This window comes from Trichosurus vulpecula, chromosome 6 (assembly GCF_011100635.1).
Source record: "Trichosurus vulpecula isolate mTriVul1 chromosome 6, mTriVul1.pri, whole genome shotgun sequence".
NCBI classification, from domain to species: Eukaryota; Metazoa; Chordata; class Mammalia; order Diprotodontia; family Phalangeridae; genus Trichosurus; species Trichosurus vulpecula.
The window spans coordinates 244,633,354-244,646,316 of record NC_050578.1 but is presented as its reverse complement, the minus strand read 5'-3'; positions in this window follow the sequence as shown (position 1 = coordinate 244,646,316).

Below are 12,963 nucleotides of genomic sequence, written 5' to 3'. Positions count from 1 at the left end.
AATAAACCAATCAAAATTAAACCAAGTATGAATAAATCCCTAACTTGAAAGACTCATAGGGGCTTCAGGCCATTGGATGAAAGCAGACATGCTCATAGATTTAGACCTAAAAAGGCTTTAGAGACCTATTAGCTGGTCCAGTGTATAGATCACTGGGCCTGGAATCAAGAAGACTCAAGTTCACAACTGGCATCAAACATTTACTAGCCATGTGACCCTGGGCATGTTATTTAACCTCTGATTGCCTCAGTTTCCTCAACTGTAAAATGGTCATAATAATGGTACCTCTTTAGTAGCATTGTTGTTAGGATCAAATGAGATAATATTTGTAAAAGCACTTAGCTTACTGTCTGGCATACAACCGGTGCTTAATAAATGCTTATTCCCTCCTACTCCCACCCCAATTCATGGATAAGGAAACTGTAGTTTATCAAGTGAGCTTAACTGTGATTTCCCCAAGGTCACGAGGGTCTCCAGAGCCACTCTTCTTTCCACCAGAGGATGATGCCACACACCCTGGAAATGTCTTGTGATGGATTAAAAAGAATTAGTCGAACAATACTAAGTGCTTTGGGAGGGGTGGAGCCAAGATGGCGGCTGGAAAGCAAGGACTAGCATGAGCTCCCCGCAGAGTCCCTCCAAAAACCTATAAAAAATGGCTCTGAACCAATTCTAGAACTTCAGAACCCAGAAAGTAGCAGAGGGAAGCAGGGCTCCAGCCCAGGACAGCCTGGATGGTCTCTGGGTGAGGTCTGTCCCGCACGGAGCTGGGAGCGGAGGGAGCAGAGCCCAGTGTGGGTGGCGCGGGCCAACCAGACCAGGAGCCAGGCGGAGCGGGCCCTAGCACCCTGAATCAGTGAGCTGCAGCAGTTACCAGACTTCTCAACCCACAAACACCAAAGACAACAGAGAAGGTTAGTGGGAAAAGCTGCGGGAGTGGAAGGAGTTCACAGTTGGGCTACCAGCCCCGGGGGCAGCAGAGGTGGGGCACTACAGAAGTACAACTGCAGTTGCTTCTGGCCCCAGGCCCACCTGGTGGAAGGAATTAAGTGGCGGATCAGAGCAGGAGTGAAGAGCCTGCTGAAGATCTAAGCCCAGTCCGGGTTGGGGGTTCTTGGGGAAGGAGGAGTGCTGGTGTGGCAGAGCTGGCACATCCCCCCAGGCTTGGAACATAGTTCTCTTAACTCTACAAGCAGTCATACCCCGCTGTAAAACTCAAGGGTCAAGTTAGTTGGCTGGGAATATAGCCAGGCAGCGAAAACGCACCCAGATTCAGTCTCAGACTCTGGAATCTTTCTTTGGTGACAAAAAAGACCAAAACATACAGCCAGAAGAAGTCAACAAAGTCAAAGAGCCTACAACAAAAGCCTCCAAGAAAAACATGAACTGGTCTCAGGCCATGGAAGAGCTCAAAAAGGAGTTGGAAAAGCAAGTTAGAGAAGTAGAGGAAAACTTGGGAAGAGAAATGAGAAGGATGAGAGAAAACCATGAAAAGCAAGTCAATGACTTGCTAAAGGAGACCCCAAAAAATACAGAAAAATATACTGAAGAAAACAACACCTTAAAAAATAGACTAACTCAAATGGCAAAAGAGCTCCAAAAAGCCAATGAGGAGAAGAATGCCTTGCAAGGCAGAATTAGCCAAATGGAAAAGGAGGTCCAAAAGACCACTGAAGAAAATACTACCTTCAAAATTAGACTGGAGCAAGTGGGAGCTAGTGACTTGATGAGAAATCAAGATATTATAAAACAGAACCAAAGGAATGAAAAAATGGAAGACAATGTGAAATATCTCATTGGAAAAACCACTGACCTAGAAAATAGATCCAGGAGAGATAATTTTAAAATTATTGGACTACCTGAAAGCCATGATCAAAAAAAGAGCCTAGATATCATCTTTGAAGAAATTATCAAGGAGAACTGCCCTGATATTCTAGAGCCACAGGGCAAAATAGAAATTGAAAGAATCCACAGATTGCCTCCTCAAATAGATCCCAAAAAGAAATATCCTAGGAATATTGTTGCCAAATTCCAGAGCCCCCAGATCAAGGAGGAAATATTGCAAGCAGCCAGAAAGAAACAATTTGAGTATTGTTGAAACACAATCAGAATAATCCAAGATCTAGCAGCTTCCACATTAAGAGATTGAAGGGCTTGGAATATGATATTCCAGAGGTCAATGGAGCTAGGATTAAAACCAAGAATCACCTGCCCAGCAAAACTGAGTATCATGCTCCAAGGCAAAATATGGATTTTTAATAAAATAGAGGACTTTCAAGCTTCCTCAGTGAAAAGACCAGAGCTGAATAGAAAATTTGACTTTCAAACACAAGAATCAAGAGAAGCATGAAAAGGTAATCAAGAAAAAGAACAGGAAAAAGAAATTGCAAGGGACTTACTAAAATTGAACTGTTTTGTTTACATTCATACATGGAAAGATGACGTATATGATTCATGAGACCTCAGTATTAGGGTAGCTGAAAGGAATATGCATATATATATATATATATATATATATGTGTGTGTGTGTGTGTGTGTGTGTGTGTGTGTGTGTGTGTTTATGTATATATACGTATATGTGAGTGTGTATGTATGTATATATGTATGTGTATATATATGTGTATATATATATTTATATATATATAGAGAGAGAGAGAGAGAGAGAGAGAGAGAGAGAGCAGGCACAGGGTGAGTTGAAGATGAAGGGAAGATATCTAAAAGAAATAAAATCAAATTAAGGGATGAGAGAGGAATATATTGAGAGAGGGAGATAGGGAGAGATAGAATGGGGTAAATTATCTTGCATAATAGTGGCAAGAAAAAGCAGTTCTGTAGGAAGAGAAGAGAAGGCAGGTGAAGGGGAATGAGTGAATCGTGCTCTCATCAGATTTGACCTGAGGAGGGAATACCATACATACTCAATTGGGTATCTTACCCCACAGGAAAGAAGGAGGAAGAAGATAAAAAAGGGGGGATGATAGAAGGGAGGGCAGATGGGGGTGGAGGTAATCAAAAACAAACACTTTCGAAAGGGGACAAGGTCAAGGGAGAAAATTCAATAAAGGGGGATAGGTTAGGAAGGAGCAAAATATAGGGAGTCTTTCACAACATGAGTATTGTGGAAGGGTTATACATAATGATACGCATGTGGCCTATGTTGAATTGCTTGACTTCTTAGGGAGGGTGGGTGGGAAGGGAAGAAGGGAGAGAATTTGGAACTGGAAGTTTTAAAAACAGATGTTCAAAAACAAAAAAAAAAAAGTTCTTGCATGCAACTAGGAAATAAGATACACAGGCAATGGGGCGTAGAAATTTATCTAGCCCTACAAGAGGGTAGGGGAAAAGGGGATGGGAGGGGAGTGGGGTGACAGAAGGGGAGCTGACTAGGGAACAGGGCAACCAGAATATATGACATCTTGGAGTGGGGGGGAGGGTAAGAATGGTGAGAAAATTTGTAATTCAAACTCTTGTGAAAATCAATGCTGAAAACTGAATAAAAAAATTGAGAAATTAAAAAAAAAAGAATTAGTCATGGTCTTTGAGGCCATGAATAAACCGCAAAACCATCCTGGATTTCAAACATTCCAGTTGTAGGCCCATTGAGTGATAGTCATATCCAGCAGTGATGAAGGACTCCTGAAACAGAATTTCCTTTTCTCCTTCTCCCTATTCCATTGACCTGATGACAACTTTGTGAACTTCCAATGGTGAGAAGAGCTGGAGTTCCTATTCATATTGGTAACAATGTCCCCAAAGCAACAGCAGCTAAGAGATACAACAAAGACAAATAAGACAAACCAAGGAAAGGCAGCTTCAGGACTCAACAAAGGCACTGATACTTATAGCCCCCCAGAGAACTAAATCCAATGAAAACTTCTTAAGGTCTCCACAAAGTAAGAAGAGCTTTCCCAGAAACCAGGAACTAACTGTGAATTTACCCTTTGGTCACATGTACTCTCTAAATTTGCACCTATTCTTTTTCAGAACCTTGTGTGTATAAGGAGAGAGTTTGCCCCCTGTTTGGGGAATGGGGGTTATTTCTGTACAATTGTCTTTGCATACCTACTTAGTAAGCAATCTGTCTAAAATTAATTGTTTGACTGATAATCAAGTGGAAGCACACCAATAGGGGCTTGTAAGCAACAGTTAAGAAACTTCCAGCTAGGGGAAATTGGAGGAAGAGGTAATCAGAAGCAAAACACTTTTGAGGAGGGACTGGGTGAAAGGAGAGAGAGAATGGAAGGGGGTGGAAAAGGATGGAGGGAAATGCAGTTAGCAATAGTAACTGTGAAAAAAATCTGAAGCAAATTTCTCTGATAAAGGCTTCATTTCTCAAACATGTAGAGAACTGAGTCAAATTTATAAAAATAAGAGCCATTCTCCAATAGATAAATGATCAAAAGATATGATCAGTTTTCAGATGAAATAAAGCTATATATAGCCATATGAAAAAATACCCTCACTTGATTGCAGAAATGCACATTAAAACAATTCTGAGGTACTACCTCATACCTATTAGATTGCTTAATAGGACAGAAGAGGGAAACGACAAATATTGGAGGGATTTGGGGAAAGATGAGACATTAATGCACTGTTGGTGGAGTTGTGAACTGATTCAACCATTCTGTAGAGCAATTTAGAACTATGCCCAAAGGTCAATAAAACCATGTGTACCCTTTGAGCTAGCAATACCACTATTAGCTCTGTATCCCAAAAGAGATTAAAAAAAAAAGGAAAAGGACCTATATGTACAAAAATATCCATAACGGTTCTTTTCTGGGGTCAAAGAATTAGAAATTGAGGGGATGCCCATCAATTGGGGAATGGCTGAACAAGTTGTGGTATGTGATTATGATGGAATACTATTGTACTATACAAAATGATGAGCAAAATGCTCTCAGAAAAACCTGGAAAGACTTACATGAGCTGATACAAAACAAAATGTATTGTATACAAAGTAACAGTAATATTGTAAGATGATCATCCCTGAATGACTTAGTTCTTCTCAGTAACACAATGATCCAAGACAACTCTAGAGGTCTTAAGATGAAAAATGCTATCCATCCCCAAAGAAAGAACCGATGGTGTCTGAATACAGATTGAAGCAAACTTTTTTTGCTTTATTTTTCTTGATTTTTTTTGTCTATGTTTTCTTTCACACCATGACTCTTCTGGATATGTTTTCCATGACTATACATGTATAACTTATATGGAATTGCTTACCTTCTCAATGTGGGGGGGGAGGCAAGAGAAAGGGTGAGAATTTGGAACTCAAAGTTTTAAAAACGAATTTTGGAAATTGTTTTTATATGTAAGGGGAAAAATAAAATACTAAATAAATTTTAAAAAGCAAAAAAAAAAAGAAACTTGCAGCCACTCAATTCCTTGCTCTTCTAGGTATCTAGTCCACCAACATAAGCCTGTGTTTAAAAAAGAAAAGAAAGAAAAGAAAAAAGAAGAGAAAACAAACACAGAAAGGTTGCTACATACACATGTTGTTTTCCTCACCTCTCCAATAAAAAGTAAGCTCATCAAGAGCCGGGACTGCTCTATTTTCTATCTGTATCTTCAGTCCCTAAGACAATGGCTAGCCCAAGGTAAGCATGTAATAAATGTTAACTTGAATTGAATTTTTTGGAATGGAAAAGTTCACATTAATAACCACTCACCATTTTACAACACTTTAAGGTTTGCAAAGCACTTTTCCGTACTTTTCTACCACTCCATGTTGTTTAATGTAAGTGTTATCCCCATTTTGCAGATGGGAAGGTTGAGGCTCAGAGAAACAAATAACATGCTAATGGTCACATAGCTAATAAGTGTCTGAGGTAGAATTTGAACCCAAGTCTCCTGACCCTGTATCCAGCATTTTTTCCACCCCACCATGCTGTATCTCACTGTCTTCACAAAGGGGAATAGAACTTGCAGGATGATCATCTCCTCACATTTTTCACTATTGTCACCAGGGCAGTACTAAGGGAGAAGAGAAAACCATTGCATGCTTAAGAAGACATTTTTATTACTTGCTGCTTCCCAACCTATGACAAGAGTATCTTAGGTGATGCCTTTGAAAAAGGAGGGGGAAATCGTAGGCTCCTCATCAGTTGTAAATGAAATTTGGGCTTTTTTTTAAACATTTGGTTCCTCCAAATTAATAGATATAATGATGAGAAGGCACCTCCAAAACAAATAAACAAAATTGTGCCTAGGCTTGGGTGAGATACAGCATGTAAAGTATTCTTTTCCCTTAACCTCTGGTTAAATAAATTGGTTGAAATAGTTGAAGAGTAGAAAACACCAAAAAAGGATAAATAATTTAAAGGGAAAAAGGTTAACATAGCAGAAAAAAAACTCACCCCTAGAACAACAGAAAATATGTTCTCTAAGTACTTCCAGCTCTCAGGCTCCTTCAGACCAATTCTCCAGAGATGAGAGACCTTTAGAAGGAGGGGTTCATGCTCCATATTTGTGATATTGTTCATCTTTTAAATGCAATCATCTCTAAAAATGAGAAGGGAACTTTTAAAAAAAAAGAAAGGTAGAATTATCTCAAATGTTTCCCATATTTATTTGTGTCTCCCACTGCTACCATCTTAGTTAAGATTATTATCTCCTCAGGGCTCGACTATAACTGATTTCCTTGGCTCTGGTCTCCTTCCAGATGCCCCCACCCCCATTCTAGTCCAGGGCACTCCAATCCATCCTGAATGCTATTGCCAAATTCATCTCCCTTTGATCTCTGTGCTCTCCTGCTCAAGAGCCTTCCCCAGAGCTTACTGGAAAAAGTCCAGTTTCTTTAGCTTGGCATACAAGACCAGTTACCATCTGACCCTAGCCTACCTTTTCAGCTTTGTCTCTTACCACTCCCCCGTAAGTTACTCTGCGCTCTAGCCAAGATAGTCTATTCCCCACTGGGCAGGCACACATGCCTAGTGTTTTCCTAGCTCATGTCATTCCTTTCATCTTGGCTGTAGCCACCTCCCACTCACTCACTAACCTCACCATAGTCATCTCTTAAGATGTTAACCTTTCTTCAAAGTTTAGTTCCATTCTCACCTCTTTCATTAATCCTCCCTTGAGATCCCCAGCCTGGAGTCCAACTTCTACACCAGTGGTGACAGACTAAAACAGAAACTAGGGCCACTGAACTGTACATAAGGATCCTTTCAGGACATATTGACTTAGAAAATTATATATTAACATTATCTATGTTCTACTGTATTTTTACTTATTTTGTTAAACATATCCCAGTTACATTTTAATCTGTTTTGGGCAACATGCAAGATTGTTGCGGGGAGCATGTTTGACACTTCTGCTTGACACTACTCATTAATTTATCAATGATTCTTTTAACAAGTATTTATTGAGTACTTACTGTACACATACCACCCTTCCCCCAACAGATTATAAGAAGCTAGAGGTCAGGAACCATTTTTCATTTCTGTATCCCTAACATAGTGCCTAGCACATAGTAGGAGCCTAATAAATGCTTGCTGAATGAGTGAATGATCATTATCCATTTTTAGTTCTTGGAGGCAAAATAAGATACTGGACAGAGTTCTGGACTTGAATTCAAATTATATCTCTTGGCAATTATTAGTTGTAACTCACCTAACTTCTATGTGCCTCATGGAACCCCCTAGCAATTAACTCTACACTGCCTTCTACATTGCTGGAAGGAGCTCCCCACACTTAGGAAACCACTAATATTTTGCAAATTCTCATTTTTTATTTTACCTACTGGATGTCAAACTCCAAGAAGGCAGAAACTTGTTCTTATTAGTCTTTTAATCCCACCAAACCTCCACCAAAATCTTATCCTGTTGCCTCATCATGCCATAGAGATGACCTTGAATTCACCCATGCTTAATAAGGTCTGAACCCTGGCAGGTCCTAACAAACCTAACAGGGAGTATAGGGGCAGTGATGGATTGTCTGTCTGTCAAGTGAGGACTAACCAAGCTAAGTTTAGAAAGGCTCATTTCCAAAAGTTTGGCCATCAACTGATAAGTTATTTTTGACCCAGCAACTCATAAAGACTTTCAACTAGGGTATGAAAGGATTACTCATACCTATAAAGTCACACCTGTTTAGCAGTATTGAAGAGGGGAAGAAAATGAAAAGAAAGAGTCTGAATTTTGAAAGTTCTTTTATGTACCAAAAATTGTCCAAAGAGGGAGAAGGAAACTGTCTAAAAATAAGAAATATCAGTCTCACATATTCCTCAGATCCATCCCTTCCTTTAAACTCCCACTTCTACTATTAGCATTAAATCTTTTCTCATCTCAGCGCTGGACTGTCACTGGTTTTTATCTTTGTGTCCCTAGTTATTTTTTCTTTTGGGGGGGGGTGGCACGGGGATAAGGCAATCAGGCTTAAGTGAATTCCCCAGGGTCACACAGCTGTTAAGTGTCTGAGGCCTGATTTGAACTCAGGTCTTCTTGATTCCAGGTCCAGGGCTATATCCACTGAGCCATCTAGCTCAGTGCCATCCCTTTGCACATAGTAGGTACATAATAAATGTTTCTTCCATTGTTGTGGAGCCCAAAATTTTACCAATCATGCTTATCATCTGTAAAATTGAATGTGAAGAAAATTTTTATTAGAATGAAAGCTATCATCTTTTAGATATAAATTAACTGCATTTATCCCACAGCCATACCTATTGTAAAGACAGTGTGCTAATTGGTCACCACAATTCACTTCTGGAAACAATGTCAGATTGTCATGATCATATTTCCTCACAGGAATAATGCCATAATTGTCTGTGAAAATCCTAATTGAGTACTCAGCATCAAATAAATCATAGATATGATCAATAATATGTCATAAAAACATGTAAAGTTATTATGCTCCAAGTCATGGCGATCATCCTTTCCCATGTCTCTCATATATGACAAATCAAACTGAGGCCCACACAGGTTAATTGACTTGTCCAAAGTCATATTACTATATCTCTGCACATCTGTAATACAACCTGATCCCAAATTTAATGGTTTTTTTTAATATCACACTTGCCTCCATGAAAAAAGCCCTTAAAATGGATATAAAAGTACTATGTTCATTGATTGTATGAAATGTCTCAGTATACCACAAAGTGTATAAACAATTCATAAAGACACAACTATTGTATTATAAACACAACTTATATAAAACAAATATGCTAATGATAAATATCTAATTCATAATATAATTTTGTTTTGTCTCATTTATTTAGAGGGCATTTTGCCAATGATTTGGATGGCCAGACTCCCTTTGAAAAGCTATCTAAAGATGTCCGAACTGGTTCCTTCTTTTTTCACTTGATACTTTTCATGTGCCTTACAACCTTTTCTATGACCATAAAAAAAAAACCCAACTATTGTATAACAGGGATGTTTCACACACCATCCCTCAACCTCAATTAATTATTATATTAATTAATTAATAATTGTTAATTAATTAATAATGTTAATTAATAATTAACAAGCTTCTCTAAGTCCTGATATCTTTATCAGTAGAAAATACCTCTTTCATTAAGTTATAGAATGGATCAACCTGTAAATTAGGTGTAAACAATTCCTAGACACCTCTATTGAATCAACCAATCAATCAAAGATGTAAATTAGGATCAATGAGTGAAATTCTCCCAGTCATTAGTTGAAATCTGATGACAAATCTTTTGTGTTTAATTTAAAGGATTAGGCATGCCTCTGAGCCCAAATCCAGATAATAAAAAGGGATTGGAGGGATGGGGGGAAGAGAAGGAAGTGAGCTCAGAGGGAGAGTTGAACTCTCCCTTAGCCCTCAGCCATTGACTATGTCACTGGAGAGCCTGGATCAGTGATAGAGGTTACATCCATCCAGGAACTAAGAGAAGACAAACTAGATAAACTAAGGAAAGATGCTTTTAGGGGCCATGATCTATTTGGACGCAAAGAGAAGTGCAGCTGCAGGACTCTACCAAGAGCTGTGAATTATGCTTTGCCCCATGTGCTCTAAGCTTCAGCTTACTTTCCAAATGACTGTGTGAATTTGTAGAAGAGTCAGACTCCTGGGAGAATGTTTTTGTAACAATTTTTGCTATACCACATTTTAGAATGACCCTTTCTAATGAAGTATGGTCGGCTGGTAATCAATGGGGAACACACTAGATGGGGGCTCATAAGTGATAGAGTTAGAAATTAACCCCAAACCTTTAGGGATACCCCTAAGACTATGGGGAGAAATAGTTAATAACACTTTAGGGACCTAACCTGCCTCTGGGAATTGATGTCAGGAGAGTGAGCTCAGAACAGATGCTACAATTATATTATCTGATTATTTGAAGGTAGCAATAAAGACTTTATAGTATTGGGAGATTTAGAGAGCAAGAAATTCCTTCCAGATATAAATATATAATCTGTGATTGTTCTCAGTTTAACCCAACTACAAAAACAAGCAAACAAATAAACAGACAAATAAATAAACAAATAAACTTTGGAGAAACATGGAAAATTCCAGCCTAAAAGAGATACAAAGAGAAACAATTCCAATGAGAAAGAAAAACCTAATAAAATTGCACATAAAACTCATTCGTCAACTTAGATTTTAAAATTTTATATGTGTGCTTTTGGTGAAGCTGTGAACTAGTCCAACCATTCTGGAGGACAAATTGGAACTCTGTGCATACCCTTTGACTCAGCAATACCAATACTAGATCTATACCCCAAGGAGATCAAAGAAAAAGTGGGAAAAACCATATGTACAAAAATATTTATAGCAGCTTTTTCTGTGGTAGGAAAGAATTAAAAACTAAGGGGATGCTCATCAATTGGGGAAAGGCTGAACAATTTATGGTATATAAATGTGATTGAATACTACTGCACTATAAGAAATGATGAAGGAGATGATTTCAGAAAAACCCAGGAAGACTTAAATGAACTGAGACAAAGTGAAATGAGCAGAACCAGTGGAACAGTATACACAATAACAGCAATATTATAAAAATAGTCAACTGTGAAAGACTTAATAACTCTGATCAATAGAATGATCCACCACAACTCCAAATGACTCATGATATAACATGCTATCTACCTCTAGATAGAGAACTGATGGACTCAGAGGGCAAATTGAAATACATTTTTTCTTTAATTTTTCTTGCCTTTTTTTCAGAACATGGATAATGTGGAAAAATATTTTGCATCACTTCACATGTATAATGAATATCATATTTCTTGTCTTTTCAATGAGCGGGGAAGGAGATAAAAGAAGGGAGAGAATTTGGAACTGAAACTCAAAATTAAGTTAGAAAATACATGTATAAAATGGAAACAAGGACAGTTAACAGAGGATGAATACAAAACAACAGCAGGGTTCTATAGAAAGACTACCAGAGGGGCAGCTAGGTGGTATAGTGAGTAGAGCACTGGCCCTGGAATCAGGAGGACCTGAGTTCAAATCCAACCTCAGATACTTGACATACTTACTAGCTGTGTAACCTTGGGCAAGTCACTTAACCCCAGTGACCTTCCCTTCCCCCTCAAAAAAAGAATTAAAAAAAGACTACCAGAACCACTAAAACTAAGAATGAGCTGAGGCAGACAATCAATAAATTGAATAATGAAAATGGAGGTTTTAGCTGTACTAGGGAAAAAATAAGAATAAAACCAAGGAGAGGGGAAGCCACTTGGGATGGATGAGACAATGGATGATTAAGAGAAGGCAGAATTACTCAATCTTTATTTTACCTTTATTTTTGATTCCAAGGAGAACCCTTGGACTGGAAGGGAAAAAAGGGAAAAAAGAAAAAAAGAACACATAGCCAACTTTGACGAGCTCAAGTCTCTAGGCCAAGATTAAATACTTCTTCTATCTAAAGAATTAGGAGATATCTTTGTGGAGCCACTAACAGCATTAATTGAAAGAATGGTGCTATGTCACCAGAGAAGGGCAAATGCCATCTCAGTTTTTTTTAAATGGAAGAGAATAAAGTCTGCAAATTACAAACAAGGATCTTTGGTTTAGATTTCTGAAACAATTTTAGGATTCGTTACTAAAAGCATTAAAGATAAATATCTTTAAAGACAGAGTGGTGATCACAAAGCAACAACATGGCTTCATCAAGCATAGGTCACTATTCATGAATTTGTGAATTGGTCCACCTATTCTGGAAGAAAAATTGTTATTATGCAAACAAGGAACTAAACTGTTCATCTCCTTTGACCTAGAGATCCCATTACTGAGTATTTGTCCCAAAGAGGTCAAAGACAGACATGAAGGTACCACATACAGTAAACTATTAATAATTTTTATAGTAGTAAAAAAAAAAGACTAGAAGCAAAATGGCAACCTAACAATTAGGTAAGGACTAAACAAATTTTGGTATATAAATGTAATGGAATGCTATTGTACAGTCAGAGGCAATGAATATGAGGAATTCAGAGAAACATGGAAAAACTTGCATGGACTGAGGCAAAATGGGATAAACAGAATCAGAAAAACAATATATACTCATTTTAATATGCTTTTAGCTAAACCCAATTAAATTATTCAGAAAAGTAATTACATTTTCTGCAGAAGCCTTTTATTGACAACTAGGAAGAGAAATAGGGAGGGACTAGGTAAATGAGGGCTCAGCCAAAAAAATTTTTGATTTGTGGGCATGTAAATACCCCTAGACCTATGGCAGAACCTGAGTGAGCCTACCAAGAAAAAGAAAATAAAAAAAAAAAGCAGGTACTAATGAATGACAATTAGCTGCCTTGATTGTGTGATGACCAACTATGAATGACTTAGCTCTTCTCAGCAACACAATGATCCAAGACAAGTACAAAGAACTCATGATGAAAAATGCTATCCACATCTGGATAAAGAACTGAGGGACTCTGAATGCAGATTGAAGCATACTTTTTTCACTTACTTTATTTTTCCGTGTGTATTTTTTTTCCTTTTGATCTGTTTCTTCACAACTGTGACTACTAAGGAAATATGTTTTACATAGTT